The 25,567-nt window shown below is 48.2% G+C and overlaps 1 protein-coding gene across 1 annotated transcript in view; it reads right to left on the reverse strand.

The window, feature by feature from the left end:
• Positions 1 to 25,567, reverse strand: part of ATG2A (autophagy related 2A) — a 2,189,461-nt gene that overhangs the window by 753,331 nt on the left and 1,410,563 nt on the right. The window lies entirely within an intron of this gene.

Here is a 25,567-nt window from a genome sequence, read left to right on the forward strand (position 1 = left end):
ATGACCAGAATTTATCAAGTTGTATAGGTAAAGATGTCACATTTTTGATGCAGGCAAAGTCAATTGTTCCACTTGTAGACATTAATCCGATTCACTCACATTCTTTTTGCAGATAGTTCAAGATAACTGTCAAAGACAATGTACAAATATTGCAAGGTGCACACTGACTTTGTTATCTGTAGAACAGTCTGAACGACCTCTCTAAAGTTTTGCATGGATGAAATCTTGACCATTCACATTTGTGACATATAGTCCAGAACAACAGCAGTTTTCAATGGCACCTTTTCGAATTGAAATTCTTCAGGAGAAAGTTTTTTTCCGAGCTCTTGAATGGGTTTGTGCTTCACTGGTTTGGTTGCAACATCTCCATCAAATAATCCATTTGTTGGAAGATGATCATGAAACAGAATGTCTTTAATAAATTCACCCCTTTCCTCTGCTACATCCAGCTCTCCATGTGCTTGCGAAAGTTGTGATTGTGTAACCTGTTTTGTAGTGGCTGGTTGGACGAAACTCCTATTATGGCATTAAAGCGTGGAAGTTTAGCTTTATTGATTAAGTCAAACAGCCCTTTCTCTTTCAATACAAATCTCTCCAGCTTCACTTCTGCGTACAGTTTTGATCCATGTTGCAGGCCATCTAGTAGATGTGCCTTTATATTGTTAACCACATATTGTTTGGTCACAAAGTTGTGTAGTTGCACAGGCTCAGTCATTTCAAAAGGGTTTCCTTGCTGCTGCATGAAATGAAGAAGGCTGTCAACATATTTATTAAAACGTTTCCCTCTCTTCCCCACAAGTTTGTGGGGAGGAACTGTTTAACAATGGTCCATTGATTTTGAATTTGTCATCTCTCCTTGCAAATAGAAAGGACTTCATGGTAAACTAGCTGCTGTTGAGCAACATATTTACTTTTACGTGCCCGACAACATTTTCCTTGAAGCTTTTCTGTGATCTCTGGATTGTCTGTTACAGTTTCATACCTGGAGCCACAGTCTCAAACCTTCCATCTCTGTCTTTGACCACAACATGTCTTTGGATAGATTTTCTTTAGAAGTATGGTTTCCCTGAAAAATGAGTCCCTGTCCCTAGAAATCAGTTCATAAGCAGGGAGGATGGGGTAAGGAATCTGCAACTTGAATATGTCTCTACCAGATAATTTGTTACCGAAGGAAAGTAACTTGTTCATCTGACAGAAACTTCTAGTTGCAGATTTCTTACCTTAGAATAGATACCCAAACAATACCATCCTTGGAGATGGGCTGCAACCCAAGATCAGACTAAAAGGTACGGCAGGATTGAACAGTCAAAGTAGCCGTCTCTACGGACCTGACTGTCAAGGCAGTAGTGCTTTGAGAATGTGTGCAGAGATGCCTACATTGCTGCGTGACAGATGTCCAGGACCAGAACTACATGGGCCAACGCAGTGGTTGCAGCAGTCGCACTGGTGGAATGAGCATGCAAACACTCATGGGGTTGCTTTTTTGCCAAAGCGTAGCACATCATGATGCAGAGGACAACCCATCGAGAGGTGGTTCTTTTCTGCACCGACCGGTCCTTTCTTCGCACCCACATAACTAACAAAAAGTTGACTTTGCACCTGGAAGTCTGAGGTGCGATTGAGACAGAACACCAAAGCTCCTTTTGGATCCAGGTGGTGGAGTCTCTCCTCTTCATGAGAAGGATGTGGGGGTGCGTAAAAAGTAGGCAAAGTGATGGATCGACTTACACGAAACAGTGTGACCACTTTAGGGAGAAAAGAGGCCCTGGTACGAAGCACTACCTTGTCTGGATGGACAGCTAGAAATTGAGGCTTCGAAGAAAGAGCTTGGAGCTCACTCACTCCCATCCCCTGCTGCTGCGAAGGAAGAACCTCCCGAAGGAGCAGTCTGATCGGAGGATTGATGGCCATGCTCAGAAGCTTGGGATACCATACTCTTAGTGCCCAGTCCGGAGCCAGAAGAATGACTTGGGCACTGTCATTCTTCGTATTCTTCAGAACTCTGAGCAGAAGTGGTATGGGCAAAAAGGCAGAAAGGAGGTCTGAATTCCACTCGAGACGAAAAGCATCACCAAGCGAGTGCCGCCTTAGATACTGCAATGAGCAAAACAGCTGTCATTCGTAATCAACCATGTATCCACGGCTGAGTTTGTTTGCTCTGGCGTTCAGAGAACCTGACATATGTTGAACCACCAGGGATATGCCCGATGTCCCAGCCATGTCCAGAGGCGCAGAGCTTCTTCACAAAGGGTCCACAAACCGACTGTGCCCTACTCGTTGCTGTACAACATGGCGGTGGTGTTGTCTGTGAACTCCTGTACCCCTTTCCATTGGAGAGAGGGGAGGAATGCTTTAAATGCAAACCTGATCACCCTGAGCTCTAGAAGACTTATGTGGAGCCGGGACTCTGCCAGATACCAAACACCTCTGATCTTTGCCTCCCCCAAGTGGCCGCCCCATCCCAGGAGTGACGCATCTGTCACACCTGTGAGATCTGGATGGGGATGGGAGAGGGATCTGTCTCTGACCCAATCGCGATTCAAAGCCACCACTGCAGAGTTTGCGCAGTACCCTCTGAGATCTGGACCAGGTCGGAGAGATTCCCCTGATGCTGTGCCCACTGGAACTTCAGGTCCCACTGCAGAGCCCGAATATGCCATCTGATGTCTGTCACCGGCAGGATGCAGGAGGCCATGAGGCCCAGCAGCCTCAGAGTCATTCTAACCAAAACCCAAGATAGAGGCCAAAACATTGGTATAGTCGGAATATCCTGGACTCGCTTTTCAGGAGGATAGGCCTGAAATTACACTGTGTCCAGAACAGCTCCGATGAAATGGAGCATCTAAGAGGAAGTCAGATGTGACTTCAGCATGTTTATAGTGAACCCCAGTGAAGCAAGAGGTTCAGTGTAGTCTGGAAGTGGGAGACGACAGCCTGGGGTGAGCTCGCCTTCAACAGCCAGTCGCCATGGTAGGAAAAGACTAAAACCCCTAGCCGGCGCAGATCCTGAGGGACGCTGGTAAGACCAAAGGGGAGAACGGTAAACTGAAAGTGCTTGTGACCTACCACATATCGCAAGTAAGTCTGTGGGCAGGCAGGATGGGAACATGAAAGTAGGTGTCCTCCAAGTCCAATGCTACCATCCAGTCTCCAGGGTCCACAGCAGATAGGCCCTGAGTCAGAGTGAGCATTTTGAACTTTTCCTTTCTGAGGAAGAGTTTGAGGGCCCAGTGGTTTAGGATAGGTCCGAGGCCTTTATCCTTTTTGGGCACCAGAACGTAGCAGGAATAACAACCACAACATACTTCTTGCACAGGGGCCCGCTATATGGCTCCCTTTACCAAGCGAGCCGTAACTTCCTCGCTGAGAAGTGCTAGGTGATCCTCCGTCATCCGATCGTAGGATGGTGACATGACAGGAGGGGTAGTGTCGAAGGGAAGGGAGTAGCCCCTTCAGACTATTTGCAAAACCCATCTGTCCATCGTGATGGATTCCCAGTGGGCCAGGTAATTGGAGGCTGCAGCGGTGGCAGAGGTGGACTGGGCGGACTGCTGGCTCCCTGATCAACAAGCATGTGGGATCCCACAGCCATTCAGAGGCTGTGCAGCATGCATGGCACGCTGGCTGGAGGGGAATGGATATGGTTGGGCGCCCCTTTCGTAGCCATGGAAAGAACGAAAAAGGGACTATGGGGGGCGAGGAGCAGCTGAGAGGCCAGAGGACCGAGTTGTAGCCTGGGACTCCTTAAAGCAATCGAGGACTGCTGCCGCTTTGTCTCCGAAGAGCCGGGTGCCGTCAAAGGGAATGTCCATGAGTGACTGTTGGACATCCTCCGAAAAGCCAGATTTCCTCAACTAGGCGTGGCACTGTAAGGCCACCGTTGACGCAAGTGACCTGCCCAGTGAGTCGGTCGTGTCCAGCCCAAAACATACAGTGAACGTGGCTCCTCTCATCAGCAACAGTTTGGAAGAGAATGGCCTGTGCCTCCTCCGGAACCTGTGGTAGCACCTACATGCCCATATCCCTTAGGGTATGGGAATAGCGGTCCAAAAGGTATGCAGTGTTCACAGATCGCAATGCCAGACTGGAGGAAGAGGACAGTTTCTTCCTAAGTTGATCCAGACTCTTTGATTCCCTATCTGGGGGCACGGATGGGAATGCACCAGATGAAGAAGACTGGGTTTTGAAGCTCTCAGGCATAGGATGTTGGGTAAGGAATTTAGGGTAATTCGGCACAGGACGATGGCAGCAGGCGACTGACCTGTTCACAGGAGCCCCCGTGCTGGATCTGGCCAGGCACCCAGAAGGACATCAGTGAGAGCTTCACTAAAAGGTAAGAGGTGTTCCGAGGTGGAAGCCCCAGGTTGAAGCACCTCAGTCAGGATGTTAGTCTTGACTGCCACAGAAGGTAGCTCAAGGCAGAGGACCTCAGCCCCCCTTCTCACCACCACAGACTATAACACACCCTCCTCTGTACCCATGATAGGAGGAGAAAGCATCCCAGCGTCAGGAGCAGTAGCCAGACCACTAGCTTCGCCCAGTTCATGTGCCCAGTCCATTTCAGGGCCTTCCAGCTGGAATTCCAAAGTGGTCCAGAGACCCCTCCATACTTTAACCATATCCGTACCCATAAGAATAAGGGTCAGGATCCAACCTGTAGGCCTCATCAAAAATGGAATTGGCGTTGAGCAACGTTGGCTTACCTACGGATGGGAGTCGGGTTTCAATATGGGCTTGACGTCAATAGTTGGCCCGATCGCTGTTGGCAGTGTCGACAATGTCTTTGCCGGGGGAGGTCAAGTTGGCACGACCGGCGTTGGCACAGATCTGACAAAGGATCCCAAGGAGCCCTCTGAGACGAACCTGCCAACGTGGATCCTGATGGGGCCTCCTCCGACCCCACTGGGACCGAAGGTGTCACAGGGGGGTCGTTCTGCCCAAATATGAGGTGCATGGCCTCATAGAATTCTTTGAGTTGGGCAGGGGTTGCTCTGGCTTCCGGAAACTCGGGGAGGCGCAGAGTCAGCCCAGAAACAGGCTCCGAAGACAGAGGCGTAGAGCGTTGACACTCTTCCTGTGTCGCATTGTAGGAAGCTGGCCTGGTGTGTGGTAGACACCTATGCTCTTCGCACCTTATACCAGGTCCGGGCAACAACTATTAGTTAGTGAAACAGTGTCTAGGAAGCCAGGGCTCTAGTGGTAGCTGTAGTGAGCATACAAAACTTATCTAGGAGGAGTGTAAAGCACTTGCAACACCACAGAAGTCACACAGTAACTTATTAGACATGAAAAGAACCACACAGTGTTACATAAATAAAGGGACTTTATTACAGTAGCACTGAACTAGATTACCTATAGGCAGACCACAACTGGAGGTAAGTGCACTATATATATATATATATATATATATATATATATATATATACATATATACACACATATCCATATACACACACACACATATATACACACACAATTAGTCGAGGAATTAGCATGGAAAATCAACATACACTGGCAAGAAATTTGTAATAAATAGCTAGGGCCCTACAGGGGGGTCAAACCATTTCCTACAATAGTGTAACAAAGGTGAGTCCCTAGATGATCCCCAGCGACCAGGAGAGCAGAGGTAACCAGCAAGGTCCAGGGAAATCGACCCTTGGAGGGGAGTCCAGGCTGACCCTCAGTAGTTGGGAGAGCCAGCAGAAGCAGCCACAACCCTCAGAGGCAACCCACTGGCAGAAAGCACAGTAAGTTGCAGTGAGGCTCAATCAGCACACCTGGACCCACGTCTCTGGAGAGACTGTCCTTGCAAGGATGAAGTGCTGGAGGCCGTGGCTACTTGGAGCCTGAAAATCCCTTGAAGCAGAAGTCAACAAGGCTTGGTTGCTGCAAGAGTCGCAGTGCACAGGGGCACTGTCCTGGAGGAAGAGGCAAGGGCTCACCATCTCCCAAGTTGGACAGTAGGTAGAGAGGAGCCCTCCACACCACCAACTGTGTTAGAGATTCTTCCTGGCGTGGCAGAAGATCCCAGCAGCTGGATGTTGTTGCCTTCGGGACCTTCGGATGCAGGGGAGTGACTCCTTCATTCCAATGAAGATTCCTTCTTGCTTTTGTGCAGCTGAAGTCTTGTTGACCCCAGAAGATGCACAGCATTGCAACTGCTGGAAAGAGCTGGAGACACAATGTTGCAAGGCCAGGTCATCTTGGGAGTTGTAGGCTTCTTTGGTTCCTGTGAAGTCCAGCAGCTGTTCCAGTGGCCAGGAGAAGAAGAGGTTGATGCAGAGGAGTCCTGAGGGAGCCTTGCACACTAAATCTGGCGACCTACCCGCAAGGAAGTCACTAAATAGGCATAACAGGGGGCTTGGTCATTCTTTAGGGTGACCACCTATTAGAGGGGGTCAGTGACGCAGACACCTGTCCTGACCAACCACATGCTCCCAGGGGCCTCTGCACACCTTGTTTCCATGATGGCAGAGCCAAGTGGCCACCTGGAGGAGCTCTGGGCACCACCCCTGGGGTAGTGATGGACAGGGGAGTGGTCACTCCCCTTTCATTTGTGTGCTTTTGTGCCAGATCAGGGACCGGGGGTCCCTGGACTGGAGCAAACCGGATTATCCATGGAGGGCATCAAATGTGCCCTTCAAAGCAAGCCGGTGGCGTGGGGAGGCTACTCCTCCCTTGCCTTCTAACACCTATTTCCAAGGAAGAGTGTGATGCATCCCCTCTCCCCCAGGAAGTCCTTTGTTCTGCCTTCCCCTGCTCAAGATGGTCAAGCAGCAGGAGGGCAGAAACCTGTCTGAGGGGCAGAAGCAGCGTGGGCTGCCCCCAAACCTCAAAAGACTGGTACGAGCAATACGGGAGGGTCCCATAAGGAGCCACCAGAGTGCATGAAATCATGCCACCAATACTGGCATTAGCATTGGGGTATGATACTGAGATGTTTAATTCCAAACATGCCTAGGTTCGGAGTTACCATTATGTAGCTGGACCACAGGTGTGGCCAGTACACGGGTAAAATGGCTTCCCCGCAATTACGATGTCCAGTGCTTTAGAACAGGAGCTCATGCAGGGGTGCCCTCACACACAGGAACCTTCACCCTGCCTTCTGGGCTAGGAGGGCCTACCATAGGGGTGACTTACAGTGACCTGGTGCAGTGACCAGCAGTGAAAGGTTGCATATACCTTTTCATACAGGCTGCAATGTAAGGCCAGCAGACAAGGTTTCCATGGGCTCCCGTGGGTGGCACAATACATGCTGCAGCTCAGGGGGACTCCTGGTGTACCAATGCCCTGGGTACTTAAGTACCATAAACTAGGGACTTACAGGGGTGCATCAGTATGGCAATTGTGGGGTGTAAAGGGTACCAAAGCAACCACATTTAGAGGAGAGCGCACAATCACTGGCGTTTTGGTTAGCAGGATCCCAGTGAAAATAGTCTAAACACACTGATAAATAGGCAAAAAATGTTGCCTTTGCTGATGCTAATTTATGATTTGAAAGTGTGCTGGGACACTGCTAACCAGGCCCTAGCATCAGTGTTCTTTCCCTAAACTGTACCTTTGTCTCCACAATTGGCACAACCATGAAATTCAGGTAAGTCCCTTGTAAATGGTACTCCTGGTATCAAAGGCCCTGATGCCAGGGAAGGTCCCTAAGGGCTGCATCATGTCCTATGCCACCCTGGGGACCCATTCACTCAGCACACGCACACTGCCTCACAGCTTGTGTGTGCTGGTGGGGAGAAAATGACTAAGTCGACATAGCACTTCCCTCAGAGTGCCATGCCCACCTCACACTGCCTGTGGTATAGGTAAGTCACCCCTCTAGCAGGCCTTACAGCCCTAAGGCAGGGTGCACTATACCACAGGTGAGGGCATTTGTGCATGAGCACTATGCCTCTACAACCTCTAACCAAAACCTTAGATATTGTAAGTGCAGGGTAACGATAAGAGTATATGGTCTGGGAGTTTGTCAAACACAAACTCCACAGTTCCATAATGGCTACACTGAAAACTGGGAAGTTTGGTATCAAACTTCTCAGCACAATAAATGCACACTGATGCCAGTGTGCAATTTATTGTAACATACACGCAGAGGGCATCTTAGAGATGCCCCCTGAATACCAATTTGACATCTAGTGCAGGCTGACCAGTTTCTGCCAGCCTGCCACACACCAGACATGTTGCTGGCCACATGGGGAGAGTGCCTTTGTCACTCTGTGGCCAGGAACAAAGCCTGTACTGGGTCGAGGTGCTTCTCGCCTCCCCCTGCAGGAACTGTAACACCTGGCAGTGAGCCTCAAAGGTTAAACCCCTTTTGTTACAGAGCCCCAGGGTATCCCAGCTAGTGGAGATGCCCGCCGCTCCGGCTACTGCCCCCACTTTTGGCGGCAAGGCTGGAGGAGATAATGAGAAAAACAAGGAGGAGTCACCCACCAGTCAGGCCAGCCCCTAAGGTGTCCTGAGCTGAGGTGACCCCTGCCTTGAGAAATTCTCCATCTTGAGTTTCGAGGATTCCGCCAATAGGATTAGGGATGTGCCCCCCTCCCCACTGGGAGGAGGCACAAAGAGGGTGTAGCCACCCTCAAGGACAGTAGCCGCTGGCTACTGCCCTCCCAGACCTAAACACACCCCTAAATTCAGGATTTAGGGGCTCCCCAGATCCCAGGAAACCAGATTCCTGCAACCTGAAGAAACAAGAAGGACTGCTGACCTACAAGACTGCAGAGAAGGAGGAAGACGACAACTGCTTTGGCCCCAGCCCTACCGGCCTGTCTCCAACTTCAAAAACGTGCTCCAGCGATGCATCCGACAGGGACCAGCGACCTCTGAAGGCTCAGAGGACTGCCCTGGACTAAAGGACCAAGAAACTCCTGTGAACAGCAGCCCTGTTCAAAACCAGCTACTTCTTTGTAACAAAGAAGCAACTTTCAAAGATTGCACGTTTCCCACCTGAAGCGTGAGACTTCACACTCTGCACCAGACACCATTGACTCGCGATCCAGAGAACAAACACCACAGGGAGAACTCCCTGGCGACTGCGAGCCCATGAGTAACCAGAGACGACCCCCCTGAGCCCCCACAGCGACGCCTGCAGAGAGAATCCAGAGGCTCCCACTGACGCCGACTGCCTGTAACAAGGGACCTGACGCCTGGAACCAACACTCCACCCGCAGCCCCCAGGACCTGAAGGAAGCGAACTTCAATGCAGTAGTGACCCCCAGGCGAGCCTCTGCCTAGCCCAGGTGGTGGCTGTCCTGAGAAGCACCCCCTGTGCCTGTCTGCACAGCTAGAGTGACCCCCGGGTCCCTCCATTGTTTCCTATCTGAAACCAGACATCTGCTTTGCACACTGCACCCGGCCGCCCCTGTGCCGCTGAGGGTGTGTTTTGTGTGCCTACTTGTGTCCCCCCCCAGTGCTCTACAAAATGCCCCTGGTCTACCCCCCTGAGGACGCAGGTACTTGCCTGCTGGCAGACTGGAACCGGAGCACCCTTGTTCTCCATAGGCGCCTATGTGTTTTGGGCACCTCTTTGTCCTCTGCACCTGACTGGCCCTGAGCTGCTGGTGTGGTAACTTTGGGGTTGCCTTGAACCCCCAACGGTGGGCTGCCTATGCCCCAGAACTAAGACTTTTAAGTGTTTTACTTACCTCATAATCTAACCTTTACTTACCTCCCCCAGAAACTGTTGATTTTTTAACTGTGTACACTTTGAAAATAGCTTATTGCCATTTTTACAACAACTGTATATGATATTGCTTTTGTTCAAAGTTCCTAAAGTATCTAAGTGAAGTACCTCACAATTAAAGTGTTTACTGTAAATCTTGAACCTGTGGTTCTTAAAATAAACTAAGAAAATATATATTTTTCAATAGAAAAACCTATTGGCCTGGATTAAGTCTTTGAGTGTGTGTTCCTCATTTATTGTCTGTGTGTGTACAACAAATGCTTAACACTACCCTCTGATAAGCCTACTGCTCGACCACACTACCACAAAATAAAGCATTAGAATTATCTAATTTTGCCACTATCTTACCTCCCCTCTAAGGGGAACCCTTGGACTTTGTGCACACTATCTCTTACTTTGAGATAGTATATACAGAGCCAACTTCCTAGAGTACCCATGCCAAAAAGAGTGACTTTTCTTCAGGCATCATCCGAGCGACCCAGCAAAGTCGAAGAACATTTGTTCTTTGACTTCTTCTTTGTGACCTGAATGTCCCCGAGCACTTCGGATGGGACGGAAAAGAGTGGTGATGGCTCCATGAGCAGTCTTGTGACCTCCCTCACAATCGAGACCGGTAGCAACACGGAGTCGCGTGCCAGGTCACCATGAGCTTTAGGAACTACTCCCTCAAAGACTTCGAGTTCATGGCCAGGCACTCTGAGCACGACTTCGGGTCGTGGTCGCGCTCCAGGCACCACAAACACACAATATGTGGATCAGTCACCAACATCATGCAGTGACAGGAGTCACACGGCTTAAACCCGTCTTCTGTGACATTCTTGACGCAGCAAAAAAGTGTCAAGAACTTGAAAAAACGGTTGAAGTCAGGCAAAAAACGGTTGAGGGTAGCTCTCTCTGGATCTGCACGTGGGCTGGTGCGGAAAGAAAAAAACTGATGTCAGCACCTATTATGACCACGACGTCATCACAGCAAACACGATTTCAACGACGCAGAGTCGTCTGGCGCCACCTGATGGCACGTAAGGATACTGCTTGAAGAAAAATCTCCGGATCTGGTCTGACGCCTGGGAAAATTCTCAGGTAAGGAATCTGCAACTAGAAGTCTCTGTCAGATAATGTCAGCTACAATATGAAAAACACCTTAATCGCAGAAAATTGGCAGGATAGTCTCGTCTTCAAGCTGAGCATGCACATTTTGGAAATTGTTTAGAGCTGTGTATACTGGTTGCGTAGTTTGTTACTGAAGATGGTATTACTAGCAAAATCCCAACCTTCTTCAGTGGGACGGTAATCTGGGAGCTCACACCATGAATTCTAGCCCAAGGAGGAACTGGCTTTTCTTTATCCTTCAGCCCACGCCCAATAAGAGATATAAATAAATTCAGTTAAATCAGCCATGCAGATCCCAGCATCAGGTATAAGTTGTTCCATGTCCTCAGCCACTTTGAAACTTTCTGATAGACTGGGAGGTATTGTAGTGATTATGCACATGCTGGCAAGGTAGTCGGGTTTTAAGTCTGCAGCTTTGTTTGTTTATGCCTGCAGCTGACACAGGTTGTTTTCCAGCAGCTACTTCATTGGCACAGCATAAGCATGTTGGATCATGGGATTATCTTCCACTTCTTCCCTTATATCTTCAAAGCCATCATCAATGTTGTCAGCTTCTGCTCCAAACGAACAATATTACTTACCTTCGGTAACAAATTATCTGGTAGAGACTCTATCTAGCTGCAGATTCCTTACCATAGAATTCCCTGGCGTCAGCTTCGAATCTGGATTTTTTCTGCTGAGCAGTACCCTGCACGTGCCGTTGGGTGGCGTCGTTCGGATATATATATATATATATTCGCAGAGCAGGGAGGCTTGGGCGGGTGAAAGGAATCTGCATGCAGCTAGATAGAGTCTCTACCAGATAATTTGTTACCAAAGGTAAGTAACTTGTTCATCTGATAGAGACTTCTAGCTGCAGATTCCTTACCTTAGAATAGATACCCAAGCTATAAGCCATGGCGGTGGGTCTGAAGGATATTTTTTTTTTCTAAGAAGTCCTGCAGGTCTGATCAGGCAAAATCCCCCTCCTTCTCTCTTGGCTTTCCAGGCAGTAGTGTCTCGCAAACGTGTACAAGGAAGCCCACGTTGTCGCTTGACAGATGTCCAGCACGGGCACACCACGAGCTAACGCGGTGCTAGCAGCTTTCCCTCTGGTAGAGTGAGCCCTCAAGCCCTCTGGAGGCTGCTTTTTGGCCAAAGCATAGCAGATCTTTATACAGAGAACGACCTAGCGCAAAATTGACAATTTCTGCACTGCCTGACCCTTCTTAACACTACCTTGTCAGGATATACCATGAGATACAGCGGTTTTGAAGATAAAGCCTGCAGCTCACACACTCTCCTGGCAGATGTAATTGCCACCAAAAAGGTTGTTTTAATAGTGAGCTGCCGGAGAGGACAGTTATGCAAGGGCTCGAAAGGAGCACACATTAGGAAGGTAAGAACAAGATTAATATCCCACTGGGGCTTGACGAAAGGCACAGGTTGGAACAAATGCACAAGCCCTTTAAAAAATCTTTGCACTATAGAAGACTTAAACAAAGATGGTTGATCGGGCAATCGTAGAAAAGCCGATAAGGCAGCAAGATAACCCTTAAGGGTCCCTAAGGAGGAACCCTGTTGGGCGAGAGATAAAATAAACAAAAGGATATTAGAAAGAGAAGAAGAAAGAGGATCAATAGACCTCTTTTACAATATGAAACAAAATTTTTCCATCGGCAGGCGTAAATCGACTTAGTAGAGGCACACCTGGCTGCCAGAATGACATCACAGACTTCGGAAGGGACATCATAAACCATCCACTGTCACTGCTCAATCTCCACGCATGAAGCCGCAGAGTTGACAGGTTCGGGTGGAGAACCTTCCCCTGCTGCTGCAACAGAAGATCCTCCCAAAGAGGCAGCCTGATTGGAGGACTGATGCTCATTTTGAGAAGCTCTGGATACCAGACTCTCCTTGCCCAATCCAGAGCCACTAGGATTACTTGGGCCCGGTCGTTCTTGATTTTCTTGAGAACTCTTGGCGGAAGTGGTATGGGTGGAAAGGCGTAAAGGAGGCCTGAACTCCACTCGCGACGAAAGCGTTGCCTAGCGATAGCCCCTTTGGAAACTCCAACATGCAAAACTGCTGACATTGCGTGTTCTCTACGGAGGCGAACATATCTAACCAAGGCTCTCCCCAATGCTGAAAGAGTCCTTGCGCCACCTCCGGATGGAGATACCATTTGTGATCTGCTAAGCATTTTCAGCTAAGTTCATCCGCCCTGGCGTTCAGAGAACCTGCCAGGTGTTGAACCACCAGAGTTATGCCTTGCTTTTCCCAGCCATGTCCAGAGATGCAGAGCCTCTTGACAAAGGGTCCACGACCCCACATTGACCCGCTTGTTGCAGTGCCACATTGCGGTGGTGTTGTCCGTGAACACCTGCACTACCTTCCCTTTCTCAATGGGAAGAAATTCTTTTAATGCTAGTCGGATCACCCAAAGCTCCAACAAGTTGATATGGAGCCCGGATTCTGCCGGAGACCAGGGACCTCTGATCTCCACCTCTCCCAGATGGCCGCCCCATTCCAGAAGAGACGCATCTGTCACTACTGTGAGATCTGGAGATCTGGTTAGGGAAGGGAGAGGAGTCTGCCTTTGACCCATTCGCAGTTCACTAACCACCACTGCAGATCCTTTGCAGTTCCCTCTGAGATCTGAACCCCGTCTGTAAGATTCCCCTGATGCTGTGCCCATTGGAATTTCAGGTCCCACTACAGAGCCCTTGTATGTCATCTGGCATGCTTGACCAATAAGTTGCAGGAAGCCATGAGTCCCAGCAGCCTCAGAGTCCGTCTTACCGAAATCCAGGATAGCAGGATGGAGGCCGAAACATCGGTATCATAACCTGAATATCCTGAACTCATTGCTCGGGAGGATAAGCCCGAAACTGCACTGTGTCCAGAACAGCGCTGATAAAAGTGAGCTTTTGAGAGGGAGTCAGGTGTGACTTTGGCACATTTATAGTGAACCCCAGCGAGTGCAGGAGGTTCGCCGTCGTCTGGAGATGGGTGACAAGAGCATGGGGCGTGGGAGCCTTCAACATCCAATCGTTGAGGTAGGGGAGGACTGAATCCCTGACCTGCGCAAATGCACTGCCACCACCGGCATCACCTTCGTGAACACCTGAGGGGCACTGGTGAGACCGAAAGGGAGCACGATAAACTGAAAATGCTCGTGGCCCACCTTGAACCTCAAGTAACGCCTGTGGGTGGGCAGGATGGGGATGTGAAAATACGCATCCTGCAAGTCCAACACTACCAGTCTCCTTGATCTAGGGCAGACAAGACCTGAGCAAGAGTGAGCATCTTGAATTTCTCCTTCTTGAGGAAGAGATTGATGTCCAGGATAGGGCGAAAGCCTTGTTCTTTTTGGGAATCAAAGTAGTGGGAATAACAACCACTGCCTACTTCTGACATTGGGACCCTTTCTATGGCTTCCTGGCCAAGAGAGCCAAAACTTCCTTGCTGGCAAAACCAAATGACCCTCCATCAGCTGTTCCTTTGTCGAAGGGATAGAGGGAGGGAAAGACTGGAAAGGGAGGGAGTAGCCTTTCCGTATGATCCGCAGGACCCACTTGTTCGTTGTGATGGAAAGCCAGTGAGGTAGATGAAATTGAATACTCCCTCCAACTGGACGGACGTGGTCCTGCAGAACCACACTAGGAGGGCTTGGGCACAGTGGAGGGGGGCTTGTGGTGGCCAACCACTGGCCAGACCCTCTGGGTCTGACAGTACCACAACCTCATCCTCTCCCGGGATGTTGTGAAACCTGAGGAGGGTGGCTAAACTGTGGCTGCTGTGGGACCACACCCCTTCCGAAGCCTCTAAAGTGGCGAAAGACAGACTGCTGTCGTGCTGGCGCTGAAAGGCCCAAGGAAATGGCTGTAGCTTGAGAAACCTTGAACCTCTCAAGCGTGGAGTCTGCCTTCTCACCAAAAAGGCGAGAGCCATCAAAAGGCATGTCCATCAAACTTGACTGGACATCCCCTGAAAAGCCAGTTGAACGCAGCCAGGCGTGGCGACGTAGGGTCACTGACAATGAAATCGCTCTGCCTAGCGAGTCAGTTGTGTCCAATCCACACCTGATCATAAACTTGGCTGCATCTCTCATATCCTTGACAGCCTAGGTGAGTGTGTACTGTACGCCCTCCGGGACCAGGGGCAGCACCTGTGCCACCGTATCCCATAAATTATGAGAAAAACGGCCCAATAGGCAAGAGGTGTTTACGGACCGTCCAGCCTCTTGGATTCCCTATATGGGGGAGCAGAAGGGAAGGCACCACGGGAAATAGAGGCTTGGACTACCAAGCTCTCAGGGGTAGGGTGTTGGGTCAGGAAACTAGGGTCGCTCGGAGTGGGTCTATGGCGGCGGCCGACTGTCCTATTCACAAGACCCCCTTTGCTGGGTTTGGACCATGTACCCAGAAGGACATCTGTTAGGGCCTCACTGAAGGGAAACATCGGCTCTGATGATGCCACCCCCGGTTGAAACACCTCTGTCAGGAGATTCATCCTGACTGGCACCGTAGGCAAGTCTAGATCCAGGACCTCAGCTGCCCTACGCACCACCATAGCATAAGAAGATCCCTCAACCGTAGCCACATTAGGAGAAGAGAGCATGCCAGTATCTGGAGATGTGTCCAGTCCACTGGCCTCCCCTAGATCCTCATACCAGTCATGTTCCAGGTCATATTCCAAAGGGTCCTCAGACCTCTCCCATTCCTCTCCTGTGCCTGGCTGTTCTTAATAATGCTCATACAATGATCTGGGCCGAATCAGCGCCGTCTGAGTCGGTGTCGTACGACGGCGCTCTGGCTCCAGATCATCCAGAATGAGGATGGGGCTACCACCGGTGGGCACCGGTGGTGGAGGAAGCATCGACATCGGACCCAGCGCCGGAGGAGGTCGACTGTGAGGGACCGGCGCCGGAAGCCACTGACGTTGAACCTGAAGGGGCCCCTGCTGACCCTGCGGGGCACGAAGTCTCACCCGAGGGTGCAGCCCGCTCAAAAACGAGACTCATGGCCTTGTAAAATTCTTTTATTTGAGCGGCCGTCGCAACGGGGTCCGGAAAAAGGGGAAGACGTGGAGTTGATCCTGGCGATGGCTCTGCAGAACCGAGCTCGGAACTTCGAAGTTCCCTAGACGCCCCGTCGGCCGACGGATGTGGCAAAGTCGAAGTCCACTTGGACTTCTTCTTCTTGCGCCTCTTACCTGAATGATCAGATGACCTCGAATGCGAGGAAGAGGACTTGGGGCTCCGGGAGCAGTGCCGAGACCTCCTCCTACTGCGGGACTTTGACCTCCTCAGAGTCGCGCCGACCTAAGACGGCTGTCGGGCTGGAAGAAGCTTAAGGGATCTCTCCCTCAAGGCCTTCGGAGCCATGGCCCGACAGTCGGCATGTACTTTTTTTTTTTTTTGGTCTTGTACGTTTGTACTTTTAGGGCCTATGGCTGAAATAAAGTTTTTAATACTACTGCCTTCAGAAGTGCAGTGGTAATGCATTTGTAAAGGAAAACACGATGCGTTTAAAAAGTAAAAAACTTTGCAGTTTAAGTTTTAGATCGCAGCCTACCAAACAGCGCAGCTGTATGTTATGTGAAAGAAATCCTAAGGAGTGGCAGAACGCTGACCTGGGAATGTATTTGGTCTGTCGCTTGCCACTGGCTTTGTGGTTTGTAACTCACGGTTTCTGGCTTTACATTTGTTGGCTTTATTTGCTTTAGGCTATCCAGCTTAGGTTTGTTCCTTCCCATGCGAAAGCCGTGTTTAATGTATTCTTCCACAAACTTGTTTGCTGTAATAAACAGGCCAGTAAATCTTGTTCAAGCAGGCTGGAGAGCTCTCTGGAAGCTTGTATTTTTTAATTAAGTCTTGTACAACTGCAGTCACTGTTGTGGGGTTTTTCATGATCTTACGTCCTTCAGACCAAATGTATTCGACAATTGGTATAGATCATATTGATTTTTTATTTGACTGATTAAAATCATATAAAAAGTAATGTTTGTTGGACAATGTTAGGGAGATCAAATAATTTGTCTGCTTTCTGCAGAAGCACATGGAATCCTCCAATATCGCCCAGCAGCGAGCTAGCCCCTGGGGATGCTGGTGGTGTTGATATAGGGGTCATATATTCATCCCATTCGCAACTTGTGTTAGTTGCCTGATCTTGTTGTATTTCACCTTCCTCGGGCCCATTATCTTTATCTCCTTCATCAACATAGTCATCATGGATGGCGATATTCATCTAATTGTCACTGCTGGGAAATGTCTGTGTGCTGTTCCTGCGGGGTTGCCTAATGTGATAACATTTGCTTTTGTGGCACTCCAGCTTTCACTTCTTTTGAGGGTATTCCTTCGTTTCCAGGAAACCTATAATAGTCCTGTCACATTAGTTGGAGATTCGTCACTAAAGCTACAGGAACTTGAATCATAGGTTCCTGTAATGGATGTACATCTACGGCCTTCTTCATAAGGATCAAATTCGAGGAGGAAGGCTTCTGCTTTGACGGTGTCACCTTCGCTGTTCTTGGAACTGGTGTAGATGGAGCCATCGTTGGTGCACCTGTCAATGTTGGTGCATCTGTCAATGACGGTGCAGTAATGTTCTGCGCTGACAGGGGGACTGACGTTGAGAAATTTGCTGTTGATCGGCAATACTACTGTTACCGTCAATGAAGCTGTAGACACCATAACCGGGGATGTTGTCGGTGTGGCCATCTTTGCTGTCGACAGTGCTGTTGACGGTCTCGTCAATGATTTAGTCAGCGCCTTACCAGTTTTTTTCTGAGGCAGGTTTCCTGATGTCAGCGGAGGCCAATGCCCTTTCAAAAGCTGTTGATGGCTCTCATACTGATGCCTTCTGACCTATTCTTAGAGGTGTTGGAAAAATCACCTTTCCCATCACTGGCTTCTGTTTATCTGTCAGTTTATGAGTCTTTTTAGGCAATTCAGGTTAGGTTCTATCCCAACCTTTCACTTTCTAATGAATTTTTCACCTTAGGGAAAGACCCTTAATATCCAGAGTCTGGAGTTTCAGATGCCTTTTTCTTTTGATGCCGTAATAGCAGTCTTGCTTCTCCATCTTTGAGAGTTTTTGCTGAGAATGTTCTGCAATATTTGCAGTCCTTGGGTTTGTGGTATGGGTGCAGACAGTACAGGCACTCCTTATGAGGATCTTCAGAGAAGAGGCTCATCTTCCCACATGTCTTATATGGTTGGAAGAAACCCTTTTTTGAACTCTCTGACATGTTGGTAAAAATCTGCCAGAATAGCAAATACATGTCTGAATAAAATAGAGTTCATCTGGAGGTCACTGGTATGACAAAGTCAAGTTCTGAGAGAAAAACTGGGCAGAGCTCAGGGAGACCACCCACCACCACAGGAGGGAAGAAACCTTAAGTGTGAAGTCACCAAACGGGAGGAATGAGGTGCAAACTCTTCTCTGATTGGCTGATCTTTGGTTGTATTCAAAACTATGTGGATTGCTACACACTGGGAAATGAACTTACAGTCTGAGTCAATAGAAATGTCTTGCTGCAAATTATAATTACTGTGGGGCTACCACCTCAATGATAGGGAAGATTCAAGCATGTGAATCTATGAAAGATTCAATACTGGAGCAGGAACAGGTCTCAGACACTGAATAAACTGATAGATAACTTACAGCAGAGGAGGTAGTTGATCAACCCCAAAAGGTGGAGGGAACTGCACAGTCAGTGACTTTTTCTTTTTTACTGTATGGTCAGGAACTGTAAAATAGATACTCCCGAAAATAGATGATATGGTTACATTGGCTGAAGATACATACTAAGACAGAAGCCCAGAAATTCATTGGGCACAATGAATATTGGAGGCATCATATTCCCCACATGGGATGAATAGTAAAGCCTCTGTGCCATATCCATAGTAAGAAAGGCAGGTATGAGTAGAGTGTGGAACAGCAGGAGGTGTTCATAAGAGGTAAGGATGCCATGTAAAAGTATTTTGTCCTTGGCCTAATATGATGCCTTTGAATTAAAAGTGGTGAATGTTGTGGTACATGATGACATGGCATGGTGGCATCCTTGGCAGAAGCACAGGGGAGGGGAGTCCCACAAGGGCTGTGACCACCGATATTAAAACCCTTAATGAGCAATCATAATCCCTTATAGATTTAGTGGGTCCATACTGGTGAAACTGAATAGTTCTTTGGAGATGCATCCATAGCAATAAGAACAAGTTCATCATCTAGGCTGGGTGAAAGAGGGGAAGTTGGTGCTAAGGTAGGAAGGACACAGGAGTCTGCATCGTAAGATGGACATGAAGTCTGCACCAGAGAGGAAAAGTCAGACCTACTGCAATCTCCAAGCTGCAAGATGACGGTCCTGGAAGCAGTACATTCGCAAACTATTTTTCCTTCACAGGAATTTAGTGAATTAGAGAACTCTTCTTTCAAAACTGCCCTGCCATTTGAGAAACCTTCAGAAGAACAAAAGCTGAATAGTGCTTCATACTGCTAAGGCAAAAGACCATGGCAGGCGGTGGCATTACAACCCGTCACAGAAACAGTATTGACAAGGGCAGGAGACAAATGATACTGACAGTTTGGCAGCTCTAGTGGGGTTTTATCGATGAATGAACAAGTCCCAGCCAGGTAAGAATGTCTTACGTTTGTCAACGCTAATTCTGTGGGATACTGCATCTAACCTCAGATTCCTTATCTTCAAAATATTCCCAAGTGCCAGACCGGATACAGAGGATTTCAACATCAGTACTCCTGGGTGCTGGCAGGCAGTGTCAAGCAGCTACACTGTGGTTTTGTACTGCCCCAGATGTGAAGAAACAGAGAACCTAACATGCCTGCTGATGTCTGTTCCTCGACTTTCCTGTTACTCGCCATCAGATGCAGAGATTAGAACAGTTCTTGGCAACAGTGTGCTGACCTCTAAATTGTGACTTTTTTATGTTAAGAAGCCACGCAACAAAAGAGTGAGATGAGAGGGCAGTGAGGAATCTGCAATTAGATCAAGGTTCCAACAGAAAGATGATTACTTTAGGCAACTTGTTCATCTGCTGGATACTCCAAACTGCATATCTCTGTTTTAGGAGAGATACTAAATTCTCTCTCTAAGAGGGAGGGTTAGGACAGTGCACTCAGACCAAGAGAATCCTGCAGGACCAAGGGAAGTGACCATACCATTGCCACTTAGGGCTGACATAGCAACACAAGATGATGGACGGAGTACTGAAACTTTTCAAACACTCACCCCCAGTTACAGCATTCCGTCCAACATCTGTTCTTTTTAGGTAAGGAGAGAACAAACAAAAGAACATAAAAAGTCTAGCTTGCAAGGGGTCATTATCTTGGCCACTACACAAGGCCACACATTTGCCTCAGCATAGACAGACTTCATAGACTGGGGTCTGGCAGCAGGGATAACATCTGACTATTCCAATGATTCTAAATTGCTACTGTTCAATCTTCATTCCTCGAGGTGTACGCTCTGGATCCTGCCGTGCTGGATTCACAGGGCTTCCTCCCAAAGTGGATCAGGGACCAATGCTCAGAAGCTCTGGGCACCATACTCTCCTGGCAGAGTCCGGAGCAGTCAAGATGACTTGGACCGTATCTTCCTTAATTATCTTCGGAACCCAAGGCAGGAAGGTTCTGGCAGAAAGGTGTACCAGAATCCCTCGTTCCAGTCCAGCTGGAATGCATCTCTTCAATTAATGCCTTGGAATGCCCCACCTCAAGATGGGGGCGCCACTCATGATCTGCGAGATGACAGCTGCTCAGTTTATCTGCTTTAGCATTCAAGGACTCTACCAAGTGGCTGGTGACCAGAAAGATGTTCTGCTGCTTTAGCCCCCTCTGGGGATGCACAGCGTCAAAATGTCATGGCACAGGGCCCAGAACCCCACTCTGCCCTGCTTACTACATTACCACATGGTGGTAGTGTTGTCTATGAGAACCTACCACAGCCTGACCTTTGATAGAAGGCTTTGAGGGCCAAATGGATCACTCAAATCTCCAGCAGGTTTACTTGGATCAGGCTCTCTGGAGACCAAAGATCTCCATTTCCCCTAGAAAAGACCCCCAACACAGCAGCGACATGTCTGCCACAATTGTGAGCTCTTGATAGGGAAGAGAGAGCAGTATGCTGTGGGTCAGATTGGCACCTGAGGGCACCACTGCAAATCCTGAGTACATGGAATCAGACAGGAAGCCCTGATGCTGATCCCACTGGTATGTGAGGATCCATTGCAGGACTCGCATGTGACACCTGAGTTTGTGACAAGAAAGATGCACAAGGCCAAAAGGCCAAACGGCCAAGAAGCTTTAGAGACATTCTCACCGAGACCCAGGACTGATACTAAAACATTGCAATACCTTGTATGTACAGGACTCACTGTGGTGGAGGATGGATCTTGATCACCACCTTGCCCTAATGAATGGAAGTCTGTGTGTGGGGCTGAGTTGGGACTTTGGTCAATGATGGTGAAGCCCAGTGATGTCTACAGCCCAGTTGTCGTGCGGAGGTGATCCCTTCTTAAACAGCCAAGTCTTCAAGGTAGGGGAATACATGTTCTCCCTACCTCTAAAGAAGGGCAGTGACCACGGGCAGCGCTTTTGTGAACACATGAGGAGCTGAAGTAAGGCCAAAGGGGAGCATGGTGACTTGAAAGTATTTCTCTCCTACCATGAACCATAGATAATGCAGTTGAGTAAACAGAAACATGCATCCTACAAGTCCAGTGACACCATCCAGTTCACTGAGTCTAGTGTAGATCACATCTTCACCAGTGTGAGCATTTTGAATTTGTCCCTGCCCAGAAAGAAGTCAAACGAATTAAGGTCAAGGATGAAAATGAGGCCCTCAATCTTCGAGATGAGGAAATAGTGTGAATAACATCCTTCGTCCTTCTCGGAATCTGATCTCTATTCCATGGCATCCTTGGAGACCAAACAATTTAACCTCCTACACCGGATTATAAAGTGATCCTCTGAAATTCGTTCTGGTATGAGAGGAAGATGGGGCAAGGAGGAAACAATGGTATGGAATAGCTGCTTCAGATCTCTAAAACAGATCAGTCTGACTTGATGGATCTACAATTGGGGATACAAATCTGTACCCTTCCTCAACCTGGGCCTGACACAAAGTGTGCAGGACAAATAAAAACAGCTTGGCAGCCACTGCAACAAGGGAGGGGGAATTGGAGAACTGCATGTCCTGCTGCCCTATGCATTCTCTGTCGGTACTCAGACCACAGCTACATAAGGACTAGGCTGTCTGTTTTACCTCTGGTTAGTAAGGCTGATGCTGCCTGCTTGCAAATCTCAAAGCATAGCCTCTGAATTTCCTAAATTGATGCAGAGGTGATCCCTTCTTAAACAGCTAAGTTATCAATGTAGGGGAATATATGTACTATCTACCTCCAAAGAAGGCCAGTGACCACAGTCATCACTTTTGTGAACACACAAGGAGCTGACGTAAGGCCAAAGGGGAGCATGGAGACTTGAAAGTATTTTTATCCTACCATGAACCATAGGTAATGCAGTTATGCATACAGAAACATGCATCCAGCAACTCCAGTGACACCATCCAGTTCAATGAGTTTAGCGTAAATCGCATCTTCACTAGCATGAGCATTTTGAATTTGTCCCTACCCGAAATAAATAAAACGAGTGAAGGTTAAGGATGAGTCTGAGGCCCTCAATCTCCGGGATGAGGAAATAGTGTGAATACCATCCTTCGTCTTTCTCAGAATCTGACATCGATTCAATGGCATCCTTGGAAACCAAATGATTTAACCTCCTACAGCAGGATTATAAAGTGCTCCTTTGAAATTCGTTCTGGTGTGAGAGGAAAATGGGGCAAGGAGGAAACAAATGGGATAGAGTAGCTGCTTCGGATGATCTCTAAAACAGATCAGTCTGACATGATGCATCTACAGTTGTGGATACAAATCTGTATTCTTCCTAAACCCAGCCTGACAAAAAAGTGTGGAGGACAAATGAAAACAGCTTGCCAGCCACTGCAACAAGAGAGGAGGAAATGGAGAACTGCATGTTCTGCTACCCTATGCATTCTCTGCAAGTATGGAGACCACAGCCATGTAAGGACTAGGCTGCCTGTTCTACCTCTGGCTGAGAAGGCTGATGCTGCCTCTATGCTAGTCTCGAAGTATAGCCACAGAATTTCCTAAATTGATGGGGAAATTGTATCACCAGCATCAATAAACGCAAAGTGCATGATGTCATTCTACTGTCTTTAAATCTCTCCAAGACTGACCTTTTCCCTAAAGATTCTGGTTTCATCGAAGCCTATCCATTAGGTTTGCCGGTTTATCAGCAGAAAATGTGGCTGATCTCACCTATTTGTGCCTCCAGAGAATGGTACTGGTGCCAACTACTTTGCCAAGGAAATCAATAATATTCAGGCCTGCATGTAGTACTTACTTTGCTGGATCCTGTCCGACATTTATTGTTTGGGCCAGACAAGCTCTGAGATCCTCCAGGACCGCCGCAAAGACCCAACTGGCCATGTTCGACAGGGCATGTGTGTATCTGCCAGTGATCAAATCACTTTTATGGAACCAAGGGACAAGCCTGTAAATAAAAACTTTGTATTGCCAAAAGAGTCAATCTTTTTGGATTCCCTTTCTGAAGGAAGTGTTTGGGAAGGAATTAGGACTGACCTGAATAGCTGGGAATTGCATAATAAGGCTCTCAAGTGTAGGGTGTTTATTTAGGACCAGTACACCAGTGCCGCAAGAACTAGCATGGATCTTGGGGCTAACATGAAAGTCTGTACCGGAGTTAGCATGGGTCCGCTATCAAGAGCAGGGGGATAGATGGCATTGGGAGATGGACCACGAGCAGATACCTGACTGGAGGCCCCTGTGGCTCCATCAGGGTCTAAGGCGCACTAGTGGGGGCTCGAATTGCACCAAAGAAATGCAGTGTGGCCTCACTGGATGCTACTGTCTCCTGCGGAGTCAACAATGGCCTGGGAAACTCGGGGCGAATCAGGACCAGCAGAAGAATCAGTTCTACAACCAGACTTCTAAGAATTGGGATTTTTATCCTGATGCCGTTGCACCTGTTCTTTTGAGCTGAAGTGGCAGACTGGGTTTGAGAAGAAAGAAGATCGCTCGAGGGAACAGCCTTGTGTTTAGACCCATGACTTGGAGTGGGACTGGGACCAGAGCTTTTAATTGTTTCTTGTGCTTTGCGAAGTAAAGCTTTGCCTCCCGGTCTTGGATCAGCTTCGGGGGCATAAGAGCGCACATGGTAGACAACTTAGGGTTCTGACAAAGGCACAGACACCAAAGGCACATCCTGTGCAGGTCCATGACCAACATCTGCTTCCTTATGTCTCAGAATGGTTTCCACGCTGCAGTTTGGAAAATAATTCCCAGTGACAGACTACACAGGTTTTTGGAGTTGTTGAAGAAAGTAAAATGCTGGGAGTTGAGATACAGAACATAGTAAGAAGGCACCAAAAGAATGAAATGACAACAGCACACAGGGGATTGGCCTATATGTGACTGCCCTCTGTCACATTCAGGGCAGAACAAAGCCAATAAAAGTGCTGAAAAACACCACCTCTGCAACCACATGGAAGCACTATTTTTGTATTTCTTCTGATCCATTCTGGCACCCAGGAATACTCTAAAGTTTGGGATTCTGCAGTTAGAAGTATCCATCAGAAAATACCTTTATGTACACTGACAGCAAGGCTACCTATCAAGGTCTGGTGAGCAGGCTCCTACGATGTGACAGGACTAATGGAATCAAAGGTATTTCCATGGGGGGAGGTGAGAAGCTTTGGGAAGAGATGTTGAAGAAGAGAGTGCAATGTCAGATCTCTGTGGGTTATGCAGATTTCCACTGCCCATCCACCATCTCCCTTGCATATCAGTTCAATAGTGATGCAGATCAAATAAAAAAAGCCTGTGCACTGGAAATCAATGAAGAAGTGGGTGGAAGCCCCATGGTGAGTTGGGCCCAAATGGTCTCCAGGCATTTGGGAGAATGTAACACATGCATGGGCTCAGAAGAAACAAATCTCTGTGCCAAGAGAACAGGTACAGCAAGCATTCAAGAAATGCCAACCTGCAAAGAAGTCAGGCACCAGCCCCTCCAGAAGAAACCAAGCGGGCACATCACAAGAGAGGCTGCAGCAGCCACAGTGTGGCAGATTAACTACACTGACTACATACACACATGTAGTGTTTGTTTGTTGACCCCTTGATCAAAGGGTCAACAAAGCATGCGCTGACAAGAAAGATCCCTTATTCTTATCTAGTGCCAGGAATACCTGTAATCCCGCAGATGAAAAAGTTACCTTAGGAAGACTAGACTCCCCCAGTAGACATTACGATTTTCGACCACAGATATAAATAAAGACACCAGTTTTTTTTTTAAGCAGGGCCCCATAAGTAAACACCCAGGTACTCAGGGTACATTGTTTGTTGCATATGAGCTATTATTCACAGGCAGCAGAGATTACAGTTATATACAAAGGTAATCAAAAGAGTAATTTAAGACTTTGTCTGCAGGACATAATCGTAGATGATGGGGTAACAACTTAACTGATGGATTGCTTGAATATACAACAGGCTAGTCAGTTAGCAGACTTAATGTATTGGAATAATGGGTCCTACAAATGGGCATATACCTACATGATGATTTGGAAGACATGGCAAAAGCCAGAATCCCTTACATGCCACACCAGGAGGTAAATCAATTGGCATAGAAGTGAAAATGCTGGCAAAAGAATAAGGGAGGATTATCTGTA

Source organism: Pleurodeles waltl, chromosome 9 (assembly GCF_031143425.1).
Source record: "Pleurodeles waltl isolate 20211129_DDA chromosome 9, aPleWal1.hap1.20221129, whole genome shotgun sequence".
Taxonomy (NCBI): Eukaryota; Metazoa; Chordata; class Amphibia; order Caudata; family Salamandridae; genus Pleurodeles; species Pleurodeles waltl.